At 45.5% G+C, this 20,913-nt stretch overlaps 1 long non-coding RNA gene across 1 annotated transcript; it reads right to left on the reverse strand.

Annotated features, from left to right (window-relative positions):
* Positions 1 to 15,667: 15,667 nt before the first annotated feature.
* On the reverse strand, positions 15,668 to 20,889 carry LOC129706467 (uncharacterized). Its single transcript, XR_008725060.1, has 3 exons — positions 20,752 to 20,889; positions 18,764 to 19,000; positions 15,668 to 16,877 (listed from the first exon to the last, which is right to left on the reverse strand). It is a non-coding gene; the product is annotated as an uncharacterized LOC129706467 (long non-coding RNA).
* Between the last annotated feature and the right edge of the window lie 24 nt (positions 20,890 to 20,913).

The following is a 20,913-nucleotide window of genomic DNA, read 5'->3' on the forward strand; positions in this document are numbered from 1 at the left end:
GAAGAGCCGAATGGCCTCCTCCTGCACCTATTTTATATGTTTCTATGTTTCTAAGTGGGAACGGGTCCCTGTCACACAGGATGGCTGCTCCCCCAACGCAATATTCCACCACCCACCCATTGCACCAACTGCGCAGGAGTGGCTCATTTCCCCTCATCCCCAGCACTCACTCCTCCTCCTCTTCACCCTTCCTATTCTATCCCCTTTCATCCTCCCCTCCTCCACTCCCTCCCTCACCTCTCCTTTCCCCTACCCTCAGTCACCCTCCATAACCCCTCTCCCCTCCCCTTCCTACCTCCCCTCCACTCCCTCTATCTGTTTAAATAACATTAAACAATTCTCTCCTCGTTCCCACCCCCCACTCCCTCCCTCTCCTTACAATAATGTAACAAATCTCTCATTGCACTGGAAGTCCTGTCTTTGTTAACATTGGAACATTAGAACACGGTTGACGGGCAGTTTATGTAAATGAGATCCCATTGTAACATCATAGCTTCTAAATGCCACTGCAACTTTAAGTGATTTTTTTCTCAAACTGGATTCTGTAAAGTTGAAAATGTGAATATCGGCGAGGGGGTGAGGCGGCGTGGCGGTGTGGGGGCAAGCGGGCGGGTGGGCGAGCTTTGACTAAAGGACCGCGAATTGGGCTGCCGCAGTGTTCAGCTATGATCTTTCGTCTTCAGTCCAGGGCCCGACTTCATCTCCGGCTGCGTGTCTTGAATAACGGGGAGGGGAGGGGGGGGGGGGGGGGGGGGGGGAGTGGGGGGGGAGGAGTGAGGGGCAGGGGGTGTGACGCACTCACAGCACGAGGAAGAATGTCACGCAGACCCATTGTGACGTCATCATTCAAAGGCAGTCATTTTTAAATTCAAAGTTTTGTCCGATTTTTAAACTTTTTCATTAATAACTCGTGAAATAAAGCATGACATTTTCAGATAAGGCAATTTTGGACTTCAGGGGAAAAATATCTACTGGAATATGTAAAGATTTTACCATTACCATGTCATTTTTTCGCGAAGATGTGATTACACACAAACGCACAGTACTAGACCAAATGAGACCCGTTGCGTCACTGTCACACGGCAGGTCTGGTCCCCCAACGCATCCCATTCCCTCAACGCAATATTCCACCACTCACCCATTCCCCCACCACAACCCATTCCCCCAAAGCAATATTCCACCACTAAACCATAGCCCCCAACTCCGCGGGGGCGGCTCATTTCCCCTTATATCCCAGCACACCCTCCCCCTCCTCTTCAGCCTCCCTGTTTTTAAGCTTTAAAAACTTGCTGGCAGGACTCAGTGTTCTGTGATTGCAATATTGTTGCGGGGAGGGCCAGCAAGGATTTAGATCCCTTTGTGACATTATAGCTGTAACTGCCAGTGTGCAGATGGAAGAAATGTTTCTCAAACTGGATTTTGTAAAGTTAAAAATGTGAATAACTTGTAAAATATAACATCAATCTGATCGAAACTTGTTGAAAACACACCACAGGACAATTGTGAGTAAGGTGGGGGGGAAATTGTAGCGCTATCGTGTACCGTTTTGGCGTAATTTCAGGATCTCACTCATTCAATCATTCACTCACACACTCACTCACTCACTCATACGCAGACATCCAAACAAACACGATGAGAGTTTTAGTAATATACTAGACCAAGAGCAGACCCGTTGGGTCTGTTTCCCCAACGGCGTTTGCCGGGGAGGGGGAGGGGGGGCTGTGGCATCAAACTCACATTAACCCCCCCCCCCCCCAACACACAGGTGGGGGGAGGGGGGTGAGAAGGGGGGAGGGAGGGGAGAGGAGGAGGAGGAAACTGGACAGATTTGGGAGGGAAAGGAGAGCGGGGTAGGGGGTGAGAGAGGGGAGGGGGGAGAGAGATGTGGGGGAGGGGGGAGGATGGAGAGGTAGGGAGGAGGGAGGGAGGGGGAGAGGGGTGGGGGGGGAGAGAGGGGGAAAGAGTGGGGAGGGATAGTAGAGGGGGAAAGGGGAAGAGGTGGAAGAGTGGGGAGGGAGGAGGAGGGGAGGGGTAGGGGGAGTGTTTGGAAGAGGGACAGAGTGGTAGGAGGAAGGGGGCGGGTGGAGAGATGGAAGGGGGTGGCGTAGAGAGGGAAGGGGGATGGGGAGAGAGGGATGGGTGGGAGAGGGAGAGGGTGAGGAGAGGTAAACATAGAAACATAGAAATTAAGTGCAGGAGTAGGCCATTCGGCCATTCGAACCTGCACCACCATTCAATATGATCGTGGCTGATCATCCAACTCAGTATCCTGTACCTGCCTTCTCTCCATACCCCCTGATCCCTTTAGCCACAAGGGCCACATCTAACTCCCTCTTAAATATAGCCAATGAACTGGCCTCAACTACCTTCTGTGGCAGAGAATTCCAGAGATTCACCACTCTCTGTGTGAAAAATGTTTTTCTCATCTCTGTCCTAAAGGATTTCCCCCTTATCTTTAAACTGTGACCCCTTGTTCTGGACTTCCCGAACATCTGGAACAATCTTCCTGCATTTAGCCTGTCCAACCCCTTAAGAATTTTGTACGTTTCTATAAGATCCGCCCTCAATCTTCTAAATTCTAGCGTGTACAAGCCGAGTCTATCCAGTCTTTTTTCATATGAAAGTCCTGACATCGCAGGAATCAGTCTGGTGAACCTTCTCTGTACTCCCTCTATGGCAACAATGTCTTTGAGCATTGGGCATAGTGACATCACACGATGGAACGTTCACCATGGGCTGGTGCTCCTGCAAAGGCATATGTAAATGGATCCATTCCGATTCCATTCCGATTGGACATCTGCGAGCATTGGGCATTGTGACATCACACGATGGAAACAAATCAAAAGGCAGAAAGGCAGCCGCATCCGGATGGACGGACGGCAGGCGGCATCCACAGACTTTTATATAATAATAGATATCGATATATGTTGTTGTATGTCAATGTTCCACTGGTACATGCCTTAATTCATGTTATTTGGCTGTCAGATAGTATCTGATGAGAATGTTGGCTCAATGCCTTGTTAGGCTGTTTGCAACATTGTGTTTGTACTGTAGATTTAATCAGAATTAACCAAATTGAAACTGCTGTTAGATCAAAGAGAAATCCTGGGAATAAACATTTCAGAGCTGTCCCACCCTTGCTTCACTAAAAGCCTTAGTATGAATGAAGCACAGTGAATCAATTAAAATCTGCGCGTTAATGCTCAAATAATTGACTATGTCATGAAGAATAAGGCTGTTATTTCTTTGGAGAGGTTCTATATTAGCCAGTTCCGGTCAGAAAAATACTGTCTAGACACAAGGACTGCAAATGACGGCTTACAAAAGAAGACACAAAATGCTGGAGTGACTCAATAGGTTAGACTGTATCTCTGAAGGACATGAATAGTCAACGTTTTAAGTCAATGCCTTTCTTCAGAGAGACTGTAGTAGGAAGGAGAAGGCTGGAAGAGAGGTGGGACATCCAAAGCCAGGCAGGTTTTAGATAGATATCGGTGATCGAGATTTGAATGGCAGATGGTTGGACACCTATGGGAAGAGACAGAATTAATGTTTCAGGTCGAGGACCCTTCGTGAGAATTGAGAAAATAAGAGAAAATAAACATATTAAGGTGTAAGGTGAGTGCGGGAGGGGCTGTTCTGAAAGGGCAAAACCTATATGACCATGAGGATAAGCTGTAAACAATGTTATATAATCATAGTTGCAGAAATATACATCATGGACACAGGCCTTTCGGCCCACCTTATCCATGTTGACCAAGTTGCCATACTGGGTTAGTCCAATTTGCCTGCATTTGGCCCAAATCTCCTCAAATCCTTCCTATTCATATATATGTCCAAATGTTTTTTTAAAGTTGTAATTGTGTCGCCACTCTCACTTCCTCCATATCTACGAGATTATGAATCCATATTTTATCTTATAGAAACTTACAAAATTCTTAAGGGGTTGGACAGGCTAGATGCAGGAAGATTGTTCCCGATGTTGGGGGAAGTCCAGAACAAGGGGTCACAGTTTAAGGATAAGGGGGAAATCTTTTAGGACCGAGATGAGGAAAACATTTTTCACACAGAGAGTGGTGAATCTCTGGAATTCTCTGCCACGGAAGGTAGTTGAGGCCAGTTCATTGGCTATATTTAAGAGGGAGTTAGATGTGACCCTTGTGGCTAAAGCGATCGGGGGTATGGAGAGAAGGCAGGTACAAGATACAGAGTTGGATGATCAGCCATGATCATATTGAATGGCAGTGCAGGCTCTAAGGGCCGAATGGCCTACTCCTGCACCTATTTTCTATGTTCTATGTTTCTATGTTTAACTACATTGGTTATTATAGGTATTATAGTTAATTTCTAATCCCATACTTGCAAGAGCTGTGACATATGCACATGCAACAAGATGAAATAGTTTCTTGGTGTGTTTAATGTTCAATTACATATTGCAGGCACCCCTTAAAGTATATATTGGCAAATAATCAAGAGTTCTTTTCAACAACATGTATCCCTTAGCACTATCAGATTAGTCCAGATTACCCATTTTTAAATGAAACATGTACTGACATGATTGATGAGATAGTGCAGTCCATGATTTACAAGCAAGCAGCAATTGGCTGTGCTGGAAGTGAACATTTCGAGGACATTGGGGAGTTTTAAGCTATGATTACAGAATTTGTTTTAATGTCGCAAGATTTTAATTGCCATATGAAAATAGTTGTGTGATCAAAAACAAATCTACCCCAAATAAAAATTCCTAGACTATGTCTGACTCCGAATTGAGTCATATGAAAAAAAATTAATGTGCAAACAAAATACAGTATTGGAACAACTTAACTGCTGTAGTAAAATATGTGGCAGAGGGCAACAGTACCATTTTTATTTCACAACATTCCTTATTTATAGATTACTAGCATGAGTCCTACTGCTAGACAGTGAAAAAGGATGTGGTGGCTTTGGAAAGGGTGCAGAAGAGGTTTACCAGAATGCAGCCTGTATAAAGGGGGGAATTAGCTACAAAAGAAATGTTGGACAAACTAGGATTGTTTTCTCTAAAACGACGGAGGTTGAGGGGTAACCTGATAGATCTATATAAAATGAATAGAGACATAAATAGTTAGGCAGTTAGAACCTTTTCTCTATACTGGAAATGTCAAAGAGTGGAGGGCATAGCTTTAACGTAAGAGGGACAAAATTTGAAAAAGTGCGGAGCAAGTTTTATACACAGAGGGTGGCGGGTGCCGGGAACAGGGCTGGTGGTTGAGGAAGATACGAGTCAAGTCAATTCACATTTATTTATATAGCACATTTAAAAAACAATTCTCATTGGCCAAAGTGCTTTACATTTGTTATAAGAATAGTATAAACAAACAAACTCCATACATATATACATATAGTCCTCGCTCAGTGGACGTCAGGAAAAGGCTTGGATAAGTTTTTAGTCTTGACTCAATAGTGCAATTTAAGAGGCTTTTATATAGGAACATACATATGCATGTAGGGAGGGATATGGATCATGTGAAAGCAGATTACTTTATTTTGGGATCATGTTTGGCACAGACATTGGGGACCAAATGACCTGTTCTTATGCTGCACTTTTCTATGTTCTATGATGTAAGAAAAAATATTTGAATGGGATTGAAAAATAGTTCATTAACACATTGCGATGCTAATTCATTCAGGGTTGTTTGTCTTTAATATTAATTAAATATTTATTAACACCCAAAAAAAGAATCAGTGATTGATTTTGAAATAAAATAGACGTAACAATATGAATTTAACAGGTCTCTCAAAGTCAGCAAATGTGCCTGTCCAAATAACCTTAACGTGAAAACAATGAACCATGAAACTTAATAAGAACATTTTTGCAATGAAGGAAAACATTATCTCAGTTTTGTACTATTATCTAATCGTTCACCTGAATATGCTGTGTTTGTATTTTCCTTGCACGTTTCCAACATTTTAATTGCATTCGCAATATCCTTAAGTTAGCACCAATGAAACAGAATTTAGGAACAAGGCACTTTCAGTGCATTCAGATATTCATAGTTATAGGACGCCAACAAAGTGACCAAGTTGTCACAGTAGTCCCAATAGTCCCACTTCTTTCTCAGCTCAGCTGCCCCCCCCCCCCCCCCCCCCCCCCTTCTCCCTATGCTGGGTCCCTTTTAATTCTCAGTGCCCAACCCCCCCCCCCCCCCCAAGTCAGGTCCGTCTTGTTCTCAGCGGCACGTTCTCTTAGAATGCTGTTGTACTGTAACAGTGGACAGTGTCCTCAAAAGCACATCAGTGTCCCGCAAATGGATAATTTATTTGCTCCTACCCCCCCCCCCCCCCCCCCCCCCCCCCCCCCCCCCCCCCCGCCCCTTTTTGGCTACATTTCACATTGTTTCACATGCAGCTGCCTATCTAGATCATCTAAAAACAAAATATTGATTGCTACACACATATTAATGGTCCCCAATTTAACCTCACCACTAACTTCAACTGCTTTTAAATTGTGAAGGTTGCAATCTTCCATCCCTGCCTAGGACCTCAAGCTCTGGCTTTCCTAAACTTATCCATCCATCTCCTTTAAGGCATCCTCTGACCAAACTCTAGGCCATCTATCCTATTTCCTCTTTATGTCACTCTGTGTCAAATTCTGTTCGGTAGTGTTCGTGGGAAATACCTTGGTATGTTTTGGTACATCAGGGGGTGTCATGTTAGAATAGGTGTTGTTGTATCAGTTGGCTCATTTGCCCATCCTCAAAAATTCCACAGATATTCTAAAATAAGTAACAAGGAACCAATGATGAATCTATTTTCTGGGAAACTCAGGGAAATGAAAAATATTATTCTGCCATCACCAGTTATACCTTCTTCTACAGTTTCAGCATTCCAAAGGAATAATTTCCTTAAGGAAGTTCTGAATCACTTTTCCATCTCCACCGACACCCTTTTCACTTCTCATATCTGCTCACGCCATTTACTGAAATGCAGCATTTATCCTTTTGTCTCTTTTCCTGCTGTCCAGGGTCTCAAACACCATTTCCAGGTACAGCAACAATTCATTTCTTCCATTTTATTCTGCTCACTTAATTGTCCAAAGTTATATAATGGATGACTGCATTGAGAACACCTCTGCTCCGTCTATAAATAGGACCTCAAGCTTCCAGTCATTTTGGTTCTTCATCCCTCTCCCTACTTTGACCTGTCTTCCTCCTCAGACCGTGTTGAAGTGCAGCTCAGCGAGTGTCAGAAACATCACATCTTTCAATGAGGAACATTTTGGCCTTTTAGAATCAACATCAAATTTAGCAACGTTAGTTGATCAGCCATTCTAGCCTTGCATCTCATATCTCCAGCATTCACAGTATTTTTTCTCACTCTTTTTCTGGCAGTTCAGATTTCACACCTCTCCTGTAATTGTACCTCCTCCAGGCACACACTTATTCACAAGGAGTTATCACCACTTTCAACTGGCTCCAACTTTTCCATTCCCCGATCCTCCCCCTAACTTTCTTCTCTTCAAACTTTCCGTTTTCTATTCCAATCATGGGCGGAAATCCCGGGGGACAGGAGGTGGGGGGATTGTTCTCCATGCTTTGAGAGGTGGAGGACAACTCTCCCCCATGTTTTATAATCCGGACTTTATCAGACGCTTTCTAAGGGCTGAATCGGCCCGTTCGCGGGGCGTTTCAGCGCCCGGCGCGGCTTAAAATCAAACTGCTGCATTGAGGCAATCGAGGCTCCCGAAGTTGAAACCCCTGCCGGCCGATGAAAGCCCCACAATTCGGGGCGGACGAAGCTATTGTTGCAGGAGTTCGGATTCGGTCACCAACCTGGTCAGCTCCCGATGTTACTGCCCACAGGGCCCACGGCCGAAGCCTCGCATGTGTGCGGCATGCGCGCTCTCCCGCCAATAAATTGTGTCCCCCTACATGTTTTGATAGCAATTTCCGTGCCTGATTTCAATTAAAGCTTGCATAAGCTGTAAATGTTCCCATTTAACCTAATATCCCTTGTCTAAAATGATAACATTGTTTCTCTTTCTATCGATGCTGACTGACCCACTGAACATTATTCAATTTCTAGAGAACAAAAAGGTTGGAGCATTGTATAAATTGTGAATTCATTATTTATCATTTGGTTATAAGATTCTGAGTTACATTTGTCTGTATCATTTCTTCTTATCACATCTGTAGGAATAATTGAAGGTAGATTTGACAGTAACAGGGGAAACCTTAAATCCGTGTCCCACGGTACGAGTTCATTCCAAGAGTTCTCCCGAGTTTGCCCTGATTCGAACTCGGAGATTTATGGTAATGGCCACTCGTTGGTACTCGGGGATCTCGTGGACATTTTTCATCATGTTGAAAAACCTTCACAAGTCTTCCCGTGCTTACCTGCCGTTAGCGAGTCTTCCCGAGTTAGCGCTAAGAGACATCCCCGAGCTCCGACGTACCCGCTATGTTCATTCTCCGTGCTTACCACGAGTTTGATTTTTTTTAAACTCGGGAGAGCTCTTGGAATGAACTCGCACCGTGGGGCAGGACTATAAAAAATAACATACTTTTAATAAAGCAAACACATGAGAGACAATAAAGTTAACTCACTTTGTTTTATCTGTGATTACTTTTACTAACATAAAGGGGGGCACTTGCAAAACACAATGACAAGCAAAAAAACACCTATCAGAAGAAGGGCCCCAACCCGAAACATCATCTATCCATGTTCTCCAGAGATGCTGCCTGACCTGCTGTACTCTGCACTTTGTAATTTTTCCTTAAGATTTCAGCATCTGCAGTTGCTTGTGAACACAGTCTAACAAAAATACTTGCATTTATACCATCGTTCCAAGTCGGCAAGACGTCAATCAAGTCAGGTCAAATTTATTGCCATTTGCACTAGTACAGTAAGGTACAATGAAAATCTTGCTTGCAGCAGCATTACAGACGCATAGACTGAGACAACACACAAAATGTGAATTATACAAAGCTGTATGAAAAAAAAAAATTGCAAAAAGCAAAACAGTAATGCAAAATACACAATTGGTGACAAGTCTGTGGTAGTGTAAGAGGAGTGCAGCATCCCATTACTGATGTACAAGATCTTTTAGTCTTTTTCCTGGAAAGAGGATTCTAAAACTAGAGGGAATAGGCTTAAAGTGAGAGGGGTTATTTACGAGAGACCATAGGAGCAATGTTTTCACTCAGATGGTGGTCCGCATCCGGAATGACCTGCCAGAGGAAACCACGGAAACGGATACAACTATGACCACCAAAAGACTTTTCAACAAACATATGGACAGAAAGAGTTTGGAGGGATCTGGACCAATGTAGGAAAATGGGACTAGTCTAGAATGCTAACTTGGTCATCATGAATACGATGGGCCAAAGAGCCTGTTTCCTTATTGTGTAGCTCAATGACTCTATGGAACAGGAACGGGGTTTTCAGTTTAATAACGTGGTGGTTGTAGCTGTTCCAGAAACTGGTGGCATGGGACTTCAGGGCTTCTGTCTGTCTTGCCCGATGCTAGCAGTGAGAAGATGGCTTGACCCAGATGATGATGATAGATGGTAGACACAAAATGCTAGAGTAATTGTGTGGGTGAGGCAGCATCTCTGGAGAGAAGGAATGGGCAATGTTTCAGGTCGAGATCCTTCTTTAGACTGGTGTTTGGGGAGGGGACGGGACAGATAAAATGTAGTCGGAGACAGTAAGACAAGTGTCAAGTCAAGTCAAGTCAAGTTTATTTGTCACATACACATACGAGATGTGCAGTGAAATGAAAGTGGCAATGCTCGCAGACTTTTGTGCAAAAGACAAACAACAAAACAACCAAACAAATCAGATTCAGAAACAAATTATAAACACAATCATAACACACATATTCTTTTACATAATAAATAATAGAAGTAAAAACGTTCTGTAGAGTTAGTCCCTGGTGAGAAAGGCGTTTACAGTCCGAATTGCCTCTGGGAAGAAACTCCTTCTCAACCTCTCCATTCTCACTGCATGGCAACGGAGGCGTTTGCCTGACCGTAGCGGCTGGAACAGTCCGTTGCAGGGGTGGAAGAGGTCTCTCATGATTTTGTTTGCTCTGGAGTTGTACCTCCTGTTGTATAGTTCCTGCAGGGGGGTGAGTGAAGTTCCCATAGTGCGTTCGGCCGAACGCACCACTCTCTGCACAGCCTTCTTGTCCTTGGCAGAGCAATTCCCGAACCAGATGGTAATGTTCCCGGACAAGATGCTTTCCACCGCCGCTCAGTGGGAGAACTGGAAAGGGGATGGAGAGAGAAAACAAGGTTTATCTGAAGTTAGAGAAGTCGATGTTCATACAGCTGGGGTGTAAATTACCCAAGCAAAATATGAGGTGCTGTTCCTCCAATTTGTGCTGGGCCTCACTCTGACAATGGAGGAGGCCCAGGACAGAAAGGTCAGGTAGGTTAAGATGGACTGAGCGGAGGTGTTCAGTGAAACGATAGCCGAGCCTGCACTTGATCTCACCGATGTAGAGAAGTTCTCACGATGTAGAAGCTCTCACTGGGGTCTCCTTGATATCCCGCAGCTCTGCTCTTACTCCCCCTCCCCCCATTCGTTACAAGGGCAGAGTCCCCCTTGTCCTTACCTTCCACCCCATCAGCCATCGCACATAATCCTCCAACATTTTCGCCATCTCCGATGGGATCCCACTACTGACATCTCCACCCCTCTCTGCTTTCCGCAGAGACCATTCCCTCCGAAACTCCATGGTCAACTCGTCCATTCCCACCTAGATCGCCCCAAGGACCCAAACAGTCTTTCCAGGTGTGGCAGAGGTTCACTTGCACCTCCTCCCACCTCATCTACTGTATCCGCTGTTCCAGGTGTCAACTTCACTTCATGGGCAAGACCAAGTGCAGGCTCGGCGATTGTTTCACTGAACACTTCCGCTCAGTCCGTCTTATCCTAACTGATCTCCCGGTGGCTCAGCACTTCAACTCCCCCCTCCCTTTCCCAATCTGACCTTTCTGTCCTGGGCCTCCTCCATTGTCAGAGTGAGGCCCAGAACAAATTGGAGGAACAGCACCTCATATTTCGCTTGGGTAGTTTACACCCCAGCGGTATGAACATTGACTTCTCTACCTCAGATAGCCCTTGCTTTCTCTCTCCATCCCCTTCCCTTTCCCAGTTCTCCCACTAGTCTTACTGTCTCCGACTACATTCTATCTTTGTGCCGCCCCCTCAGCTGACATCAGTGTGAAGAAGGGTCTCGACCTGAAACATCACCCATTCCTCTCCAGAGATGCTGCTTCATCCGCTGAGTTACTCCAGCATTTTGTGTCTATCTTGGATTTAAACCAGCATCTGCAGTTCTTTCTTACACATGATGATGATAGATGCTGCCTTCTTGAGGCAGTGCTAATGTAGGTGCTTTCGTTGGTGAGAAGGATTGTGGCTGTGATAGACAAGGCTAAGTCCACCACTTTCTGCAGTCTCTTGCATTCCTGTGCCTTGGAATATTGTCATATCAGGCCATGGTGCAAGTCGAACTAGTTAGACATGACAAATTTTGTTAAACTTCTAAGAAGGTGGAGGGACTGGTGTGCTTTCTTTATTATTACGTCTTTGTGCTGGGTCCAACTCATCCAATATATTAAGTCCAGGAATTTTTAATCTGAACAACAGTCACTGTTTTAACCCATGAAATAATATAATCAATTTGTCGTTAGTAATTGCACAGTTTGCAGTGTGATCATTATTTTGTTTTAGTGGTGTTGATTAAGTCTGTGAACCTTGAAATACTCCCCTGTTCTTTGAAACAATGCAATGTTGTGGTTTTCACATTCAACTAAGAGAATAGACAGGGCCTCAATTAATCAACTCATCTGAAAGATCACACTTCTGTCATTCATGAACTTCCTCCATTGGTGTATCAGACTAGATTTTGGTTGCTCAAATTTCCAGACTGGGATTTGAACCCACAATTTTCTGGCTTAGAGGCAAACGTGTGAACAATGGAACCACAACCAACACTTTAGTCATGAATACCCTCCAGATGTCTCACTTTGCTTGGATCCAAGCCCAATTCAGTCTTAATGTTCAATTTAATTTGTCTTTAGGCTTTAACTTAAAGTTCAGCTATAATGTGCCAATGTCCTTAGATAAAGGCCCAAAGCTGTCTAATAGATTAGGTAGACACAAAATGCTGGAATAACTCAGCGGAACAGGTAGCATCTCTGGAGAGAAGGAATGGGTGACGTTTCTGGTGAAGACCCTTCTTCAGGCTTTTATAGATTTGAATGTCCATCTTTTTACAATATGACTCAGGCAGAAATTGACTCAAAACGAGTACCCAGTTTGGCATGCTAGTATTTGGAGATTCTTTGCAGAGCAGTACTTCAGTCATTCTAAGTTGTTACAAATTTGACCTGTTCTGGTTGTGATTAAATTTAATTCAAATCCCTCATCTGGAGACCCTCTCAGGAAAACACAGCTTGTGGTCACCTTTGTAAAGTGATCTGGAGTCTGGGAAACGGTTTGCAGTTGTGGGTGGCTAAGTATATAACACTTGCCAAAGTCTTCTTTGACTTACTAAAGTGACCTGGAGTCTCACTTTGGGAAATGGATTGCAAAGCAGTTCCCCTCTCCTAACAATCTCGTCTAACTGGAGGAACTTGTCATCACCCTCAACAACTTCTCATTTGACTCCTCGAACATTTTTCAAATTAAAGGTGTAGCCAGGAGCAATCGCATGGGTCCCAGTTATACCTGCCTTTTTTATTGGTTACATCGAACAGTCTTTGTTCCAAACGTGCACTAGCATCACCCCCCCCCCCCAATCTTTTCTCTGCTACATCGATACATGCTGCATCGGGGCTATCTCGGCACCTGTGCAGAACTCATTGGTTTCTAACACCTCTCTCGCCTTTCATGATTTCTGTCTCCATCACCAGCAACAGACTATCGACTGACATCTACTATAAACCCAGACACAGTGTCTCCCAATTTTGTTAGCCCTTGCTGTCTCCTCCCCTTCCTCAGCCTTCAGGCTCCTCCTCCTCCTCCTTCTTCTTCTCCCCCCCCCCCCCCCCCCCATCAGTCTGAAGAAGGGTTTCAGCCTGAAACGTTGCCTATTTTCTTCGCTCCATAGATGCTGCTGCACCCACTGAGTTTCTCCAGCATTTTTGTGTACCTTCGATTTTCCAGCATCTGCAGTTCCTTCTTAGACACACAGAGTTTTCTGGACTAGACCTCCTCCCACCCTACCTTTTACAAATACACATCCACTTCTCTCAATATCTCCATCTCTGCTGCATCTACTCCCATGATGACGCTTTCCACTCTAGGACATCCAAGATGTCCTCCTTTAGTGAATTCAACACATCATTCTCCCACATTTCCACCATCTTCAATGGTACTTTGTCATGTGTATCTAAGTACAGTGAAGTTCCTTGTTTGTATCAGTTCAGTGACAATTCAACTATACATCAGGCACAATCATACCAAGTGCAAGTGTTCAATAGTAGACCATAGTGGTAGTAGGACACAAGAGTTGCCACGTTTCAGACGCCATCTTGTACTCTTCAAATCCAAAGTTTTAAAAATTGTTAAGAGTCTTAACTTGGCCGTAAAGGTGTGTTGGCCTGGCAGCAGCACTGCGTCAGTGTTCAAAATGGCCAGACGATGTGTCGATTTACTCTATCAGTGCTCCACCACTCTATGTCACTGCAGACCATATCCTTTCCGAGTGCTCGGCCACTTGGAGTGGTGCTTGATTTAATGGAGCCTTAGGCTGCATCAGGGCATTTAGAGTCACATTCTGTCGAGTCGACCACCCCTACGCCGCAACATAAGCCCATGAATATGCCATCCCTCACCTCTGCTGGCTTTTGCTCAGCCTCCATGTCCCAGAGTGCCTCCGTGCACCTCAGAGGGATACAGAGGCAAGTCCCCAACCCATGCATCATTCTTTTCCTCCATCTGCCACTACCATCTTGAAAGCATCAATGTGATCATACCACCAGACACATCTTCGCATCCACTCCTTTCTGCAGAGACCACTCTCTCCACAACTCCTTGGTTCACTAATCCCATCCCACCCAAATCGCCCTCTGCCCAGGTACTTTCCACTGTAACATCTGTCCCTACATTTCCACAGTGACATCTAAATAGGAACCGCAATAGCCCTTTCAGATGAGAAAGTGGTTCACATGCAACTCCTGTAACCTCATCAGCTGCATCCAGTGTTCCCGAGCTGGCCCCTTGTACATCAGCAAGATGAAGGGTGGACAAGGCAGACATTTCACCAAATAGGCATTATTTCCACCAAGGCCTGCTAGATCTCCTGGTTGCTAACCATTTTAACTCCCATTCACAGAGACCTTCCGCCCTGGGTCTCCTCCATTACCAGAGTGACACCACACAAACTGGAGGAACAACCCCCCACATTCCATTTGGGCAGCTTACAACCCGACGGTATAATTGAATTGTCCAATTTTAAGTAACTAACCAATACCTCCCACCCTCCTGCCATATCCCCTTCCCATCTTCCATGGGGCCCACCTCGATCCGCACCATTTCTAACACTATCCTACCACTCTTTCCCCTTCCCCCCAGCCCCTTCCTCTGGCTCCACGCATTTCACACTTTTTCTCCTTATCTCACAACCTTTGTCTTTCGATTTTAGACTTTGGAGATAGTGTGGAAACAGGGCCTTCAGCCCTCCGAGTCCGCCGACCAGCTATCACCCCATATGTTAGCACTATCCTACACACAAGAGACAACTTACAGAAGCCGATCAACCGATAAATCTGCACGTCTTTGGAATGTGTAAGGAAACCGGTGAAAGCCATCACAGTCACAGTGAGAATGTGCAAATTCAATAGATAGCATCTATAGGTCAGGATCGAACCTGTCTCTGGCACAGTAAGGCAGCAACTCTACCTCTACGCCACACCAAACGGTGCTGTCATCTTTTCAACTCTTGGCTTTTTTCACCCATCTGCCTATCAAACTTTCCTTACCTGAATCTGTGTATCACCTTTGAGGCTTTGTGCCACCCCATCTCTTTTCCCGAATATGTTTATAGAAACATATAAAATTCTTAGCGGATTGGACAGGGTAGATGCAGGAAAAATGTCCCCGATGTTGGCGGAGTCCAGAACCAGGGGTCACAGTTTAAGAATAAGGGGTAGGCCATTTAGGACTGAGATGAGGAAAAACGTTTTCACCCAGAGAGTTGTGAATCTGTGGAATTCTCTGCCGCAGAAGGAAGTGGAGGCCAATTCACTGGATGGTTTCAAGAGTTAGATTTAGCTCTAATGTCTAAGGGAATCAAGGGATATGGGGAGAAAGCTGGAACATGGTAGATTCTGGATGATAGACACAAAATGCTGGAGTAATTGAGCGGGAATGGCACCTATTTTCTATGTTTCTTCCCCCCCCCCCCCCCCCCCCCACCACAATCATTCTGAAGAAGGATCCCACCCCGCAACATCACCTATTCATGTTCTCCAGAGATGCTGCCTGACTTCCTGGGTTACTCCATCACTTTGCATCTATTTGATACATTTTAATCATATATTATGTTTAGCTACATTCTTTATTTTAACCTGTCAATCTGTTTCCATTGATATGTATAACTGAGCTGTTGTACACTGTGACATTTCAGATATTTGCTTTCTCTCATTATGTTGGCATTCAAAACACCATTTAAAATATGATGGATAAAATAAAAAGATGTGGCTTTGCATTCACCAAATTCCTCGACAACAGTTGAACTGTTAGCGTGCAAGCTCCATACTGAAATACAAACCACTACAGTAAAGCCCCCAAATCATAACACAATGGAATGAAGAACAGATGGAAGACAATTGAAAAGAATCTAGGCAATGTTCAGACATCTGTTAAGACTTCTCAAAGAGTGCATCCAGAAGAAACAGGCATCCCTTACTACTTGTTCCAGTGTAATAGGCCATGTCTGCGTTGCGCGCAATTCTGGACAGTGTCAGTGCTCAGATAAATGGTGTCCGAATCCACTTCAGTGTTCTGATATCATATCTGTGGCAACTGTATGTACTTTTATTTTGCATTTGAAGTGTATTTGTGTTTTACAATAAAAACTTATAATGCTGAAAATAGCAGGGTAGGCAGCATCGGTAAAGAATGCTTCAGGTCAATGACCTTTACGTTTTCCATTTCAGATTTACCTATAGAAACTGAGTAAAGATAGACACAAAAAGCTGGAGTAACTGGAGGCAGCATCTCTGGAGAGAAGGGTTTTAAAAAAAGTTATTTCAAAATAGACTTTATTCAAGTAATAAATATATACAATACAGGAACCGTGCAAAAGATTAATCTGACATTCTCAGAGGCTGTTTACACACATTGAACACATTTCACAAGTTTATCCCCCACCCTTGCCACTCATGCGGCCCACTGGCGTGGAATCCCTTCCCTTATTTTGAGGGGTGTTTCCATCACACCCTGCCCCCCATGTCCAGCAGCAGAAGGACTCGAGACTGTGGTCCTCCCCCACCGAGCTTTGGCATTGGCTGTACCAAGCTTCAGTGCGTCCCTCATCACGTGCTCCTGCACTTGGCCAGTCGGCAACATTCCCGGACAGTCATCCCACTGGGAGGTCAACAAAGCTTGGGCAGACCAAAGAGCGTCTTTCACCGAGTTGATGGCCTTCCAGCAGCACTCAATGTCAGTCTATGAATACGTCCCTGGGAACACAGTCCGAAAATCACAGAGTCCTCTGTGAAGGAGCTGTTCGGAATAAATCGTGACAGGGACCCTTGCAAACCTCTCCAGACTCGCTTTGCAAATCCACACTCTGCAAAGAGATGGATGACCGTCTCCTCTCCATAGCAGCCGTCCCGAGGCATGGGTGACGTTTCGGGTCGAGACTCTTCTTGAGACTGGTTAGGGGTAAGGGAAACGACAAATATAGATGGTGATGTGGAGAGATAAAGAACAATGAATGAAATATATGCAAAAAATTAACGATGATAAAGGAAACTGGCCAACGTAAGCTGTTTGTAGGGTGAAAACGAGAAGCTAGTGTGACTTGGGTGGGGGAAGGGATAGAGAGAGATGGAATTCTGAAGTGAGAGAAATCAATATTCATACCACTGGGCTGTAAGCTGAAAAATGAGATGCTGGTGCTCCAATTTGCATTTAGCCTCACGCTGACCATGGAGGAGACCGAGGACAGAAAGGTCTGTGTTGGAATGGTAAGGAGAATTAAAGTGTCTAGCACCCGGGAGATCAGGTTGGTTCACGCGGGCTGAGTGAATGTCTTCCGCGAAATGATCGCCAGTCTGCGTTTGTTCTCGTGGATGTATAAGAGTCCACATCTTGAACAACGGATACAGTCGATGAGGTTGGAGGTGCAAGTGAACCTCTGCCTAACCTGAAAGGACTGTCGGGGTCCCTGGACAGAGTCGAGGGAGGAGGTATAGGTGTTGCACCTTCTGCGGTTGTAGGGGAAGGTACCTGGAATGGAGGTGGTTTGGGTGTGAATGAATGAGTTAACCAGAGAGTTGCGAAGGGAACAGTTTCTGCGGAAGGCGGAAAGGGGTGAAGATGGGAATATGTGTTGTATGCGACGGCTGATGCGGTGGAAGGTTAGTACTAGGGGGACTCTGTTTCTGTTGCGACCAGAGGAGGGGGAGCAAAGGTAGAGCTGCAGGGTACCGAGGAGACACGAGGGCCTCATTTAGGATAAGAGAGGGGAACCCCCGTTCCCTAAAGAATGAGGACATCTTGGATGTTCAAGCATGGAACATCTCATCTTGGGCAGATGCAGCGTACATGGAGGAATTGGGAGTAGGGGATAGAGTTTTTGCAGGAAGCAGGGTGGGAAGAGATGTAGTCGAGATAGTTGTGGGAGTCAGTGGGTTTGTAATAGATGTCAGTCAATAGTCTATTTCTTGTGATAGAAACTTTTAGTTATAATGAGAAATAGACTGAAGGAAAGGAACTGGAGGGCAAGAAGCAGAAAGACTTTGAATGTATGCATTATATTCAAGACATGTAAACCGGTCTGGTGGATAAGATTACTGGCAGACTTTGTTTTGGTCCTCCTCTCTTCCAGCCTTCTCTCCCCACCCCTCCCGCCCAATTAGTCTGAAGAAGGGTCCCGACCTGAAACGTCACCCATCCGTGTGTCTATGTGTGTGTGGGGGGGATGAAATCAACCAGGGAATACATAGAGTGATGGAGTAACTCAGCAGGTCAAGTTCTCCAGAGATGCCTCCTGACCCGCTGAGTTATTCCTCTCGTCCCTTCCCACCCAAACCACCCCCTCCCCAGGTATTTTCCCCTGCAACATCTGTCCCTCTACCTTCCCCCTCGACTACGTCCAAAGACCCCAACAATCTTTAAGGTGAGGCAGAGGGTCACTTGCACCTCTTCCAACCTCATCTACTGTTACTGCTGCTCCTGGTGTGGACTCCTATATATCGGCGAGACCAAGCGCAGGCTCGGCAATCGTTTCCCTGACACGTCCGCTCAGTCAGCCTAAACCTACCTGATCTCCCGTTTGCTAAACACTTTAACTCCTCCTCCCACGCTGACCTTTCTGTTCTGGGCCTCCTCCTATGTCAGAGTGAATTAAGCCTAGCACAAATTGGAGGAACAGCACCTCATATGTCGCTTGGGCTGCTTACACCCCAGCGGTATGAACATGGACTTCTCTAACTTCATGTAACCCTTACTTTCCCCCTCTCTCCATCCCTCTCCCTTCCCAGTTCTTCGACCAGTCTGTCTCCGACTACATTATATCTGTTTGTTTTGCTGTTACCTTCTCCCAGCTTACAATGATCTATTCGACATCTTCCTTGAAACTCATCCCCTTTGTCCTGTTTTCGCATCTTACGCTTCCTTCTCTTTGTGCCTCCCTCATCCCTGACATCAGTCTGAAGAAGGGTCTTGACCCGAAGCATCACCCATTCCTTCTCTCCAGAGGTGTTGCCTGTCTCGCTGAGATATACCAGCATTTTGTGTCTATTTAAGGATATAGATAGAAGGGCCGAGCCATCTGGAACAAAATATAATTTTTCGAGGATGTAACTAGTAGAATGGATAAGGGAGAACCAGTGGATGTGTTATATCTGGACTTTCAGAAGGCTTTCGACAAGGTCCCACATAAAAGATTAGTATACAAACTTAAAGCACATGGTATTGGGGGTTCAGTATTGATGTGGATAGAGAACTGGCTGGTAGACAGGAAGCAAATAGTAGGAGTAAATGGGTCCTTTTCACAATGGCAGGCAGTGACTAGTGGGGTACCGCAAGGCTCAGTGCTGGGACCCCAGCTATTTACAATATATATTAATGATTTGGACGAGGGAATTGAATGCAACATCTCCAAGTTTGCGGATGACACGAAGCTGGGGGGCAGTGTTAGCTGTGAGGAGGATGCTAGGAGGCTGCAAGGTGACTTGGCTAGGCTGGGTGAGTGGGCAAATGCATGGCAGATGCAGTATAATGTGGATAAATGTGAGGTTATCCACTTTGGCGGCAAAAACAGGAAAGTAGAATATTATCTGAATGGTGGCTGATTAGGAAAAGGGGAGATGCAACGAGACCTGGGTGTCATGGTACACTAGTCATTAAAAGTAGGCATGCAGGTGCAGCAGGCAGTGAAGAAAGCAAATGGTATGTTAGCATTCATAGCAAAAGGATTTGAGTATAGGAGCAGGGAGGTTCTACTGCAGTTATACAGGGTCTTGGTGAGACCACAACTGGAGTATTGCGTACAGTTTTGGTCTCCTAATCTGAGGAAAGACATTCTTGCCATAGAGGGAGTACAGAGAAGGTTCACCAGACTGATTCCTGGGATGTCAGGACTTTCATATGAAGAAAGACTGGATAGACTCGGCTTGTACTCGCTAGAATTTAGAAGATTGAGGGGGGATCTTATAGAAACTTACAAAATTCTTAAGGGGTTGGACAGGCTAGATGCAGAAAGATTATTCCCGATGTTGGGGAAGTCCAGAACAAGGGGTCACAGTTTAAGGATAAGGGGGAAATCTTTTAGGACCGAGATGAGGAAAACATTTTTCACACAGAGAGTGGTGAATCTCTGGAATTCTCTGCCACAGAAGGTAGTTGAGGCCAGTTCATTGGCTATATTTAAGAGGGAGTTAGATGTGGCCCTTGTGGCTAAAGAAGGCAGGTACAGGATACCGAGTTGGATGATCAGCCATGATCTTATTGAATGGCGGTGCAGACTCGAAGAACCGAATGGCCCGACTCCTGCACCTATTTTCTATATCTATGTTAAAATGCTCCAACCTCCCTGAAGACATCAATGTGACCAGTTTAAACCAGTATCTGCAGTTCCTTCTTACCCACTTATTCCATCACTCTACGTCTTCTAAAGTGGATTAAATGTATTTTAACACCATAAAAGAGGCCATTTGGCCCATTGAATATATGACGTTGTTCCTATAATCCTACCATTAATTCTCCATCCCCATCTCCCTACAATTTCCCCCTCACCCACCCAACTCCCACCCACCCGCCTCACAACCCTCCACCACCCCCAAACCCAACTTATTGCGACCTATGTTCTCTCACATACCCACCATCTCCGTGGGTTCAGGGGGCTGTGGGCGGGCGTGTCCCCTTTAATGCGTCCTTGGGCCATTCTGACCCCCTCCACCGCACAGATTGCGACCTATTTTCCCCCACCTACCCCCATGGGTGCAGATGGACGTTTTCCCTTTAAGAGACCCTCATCCTACAAATGCACCACTTATTGCGACCTGTTTTCCCCTCCCATACCGTCCAGCGCCACGCCAGGTGACTAGCGGGCGAGCGAGCTGGTGGATCGGCGGGTCGAGCAGGCTGGGCTGGTCCGCTCTGGTCCGCTCCGAGGCGGCCTCAGGTCAGGCCGGGCCGGGCCCGTCAGCCCGCGGGGGGAGGGGGCGACCGTCCAACCGACCC

This window comes from Leucoraja erinacea, chromosome 19 (genome assembly GCF_028641065.1).
Source record: "Leucoraja erinacea ecotype New England chromosome 19, Leri_hhj_1, whole genome shotgun sequence".
Classification (NCBI taxonomy): Eukaryota; Metazoa; Chordata; class Chondrichthyes; order Rajiformes; family Rajidae; genus Leucoraja; species Leucoraja erinaceus.